We start from the raw sequence: 1,198 nt of genomic DNA, 5'->3' as shown, positions 1-1,198 counted from the left end.
CACCGCCCATATATGGGCCGGGCCCGCCCCGCCTCGCCCCGCCCCCGCGTCCCGCCCCGCCTTCCCTCCCGGCAGCCCCTGCGTGCGAGCGTGCGTCCGTGTGTGTGTGTATGTATACATGTGTGCATGGGGCGTGTGTCTGTGTGTGGATGTGTGCGCATGGGCGTGTCTGTACATGGGGGGGTGTATAGTGTCTGTACGTGTGCATGGGCGTGTGTATATTGTGTGTGTGCATGTATAGTGTGTGTGTGCACGTCTCTTAAAGGCTCAGATCAAGCGAAATACCATGTATCTGTGTCCGTAAAACAAATTTTCCTGCATCACTCCACAGGAGAACTGCTTTTCTGGCGTGGTTCAGTTCCCCGCCAAGGTGCAGCGGCTTTAAGCCCACTTTATGGAAATGGGAGTCTCCTCCCTTGCTTGCTCTGAGGGCCATATGACTAAGGGCAAGCAAAACCCAGGGGCATCCGAACCCCGAGCCTCCAGGCTCGGGCCTGCAAGTAGGATGCCCGTGAAAGGTTTTGGAAACACCTGAATCCCCAGGTGTAGGTGGAGGATGTTTGCTGGTAGTAGGGCCACTTATGGTTCTGGACTCTTGGATTTGGAATTAGTTTTGGCTAATTTGGCCTTGGATGCAAATTTATTAAAAAATACCAACCCTCCCCCTGCCAAAAACCCCCATGTGTACACAGTGTGTGTATGTGTGCATGGTGTATATGTATGTATGTGTACATGGGGTGTGTATAGTGTGTGTGTGTACAGGTGTGTGTGTGTACATGGGTGTGTGCGTATAGTGCGTATACATGTATAGTGTGTGTACACATGTACATGGGGTGTGTATGTATGCATGGGGTTGTTTATGTGGGTATAGTGTGTGTGCATGTGTACATGGGGTGCATGTGTGCATGGAGTATGTATAGTTTGTATACATGTGTGTATAGTGTGTGCGTGTGTGCATGGGGTGTGTATATGTGCGTATAGTATGCGTATGTGCATGGTTGTGCGTGTACATGTATAGTGGTGTGTATGTCTGTCTGGTGTGTGTATAGGGTGGTGTATGTGTATATGTATATGTGTATATAGTGTGTCTGTGACCGCCTGCTCTCTCCCCCTGCACCTGTCTGAGGAGAAGGAGTGCCCCCCTTCATGGGTGGAGGGTGTGGGGATGCCCTCTCCTTACCACAGGCCAGGTCCCTCC

This window comes from Alligator sinensis, unplaced genomic scaffold (genome assembly GCF_000455745.1).
Source record: "Alligator sinensis unplaced genomic scaffold, ASM45574v1 scaffold219_1, whole genome shotgun sequence".
NCBI lineage: Eukaryota > Metazoa > Chordata > Crocodylia > Alligatoridae > Alligator > Alligator sinensis.
Note: the sequence above shows the minus strand (reverse complement) of the source record.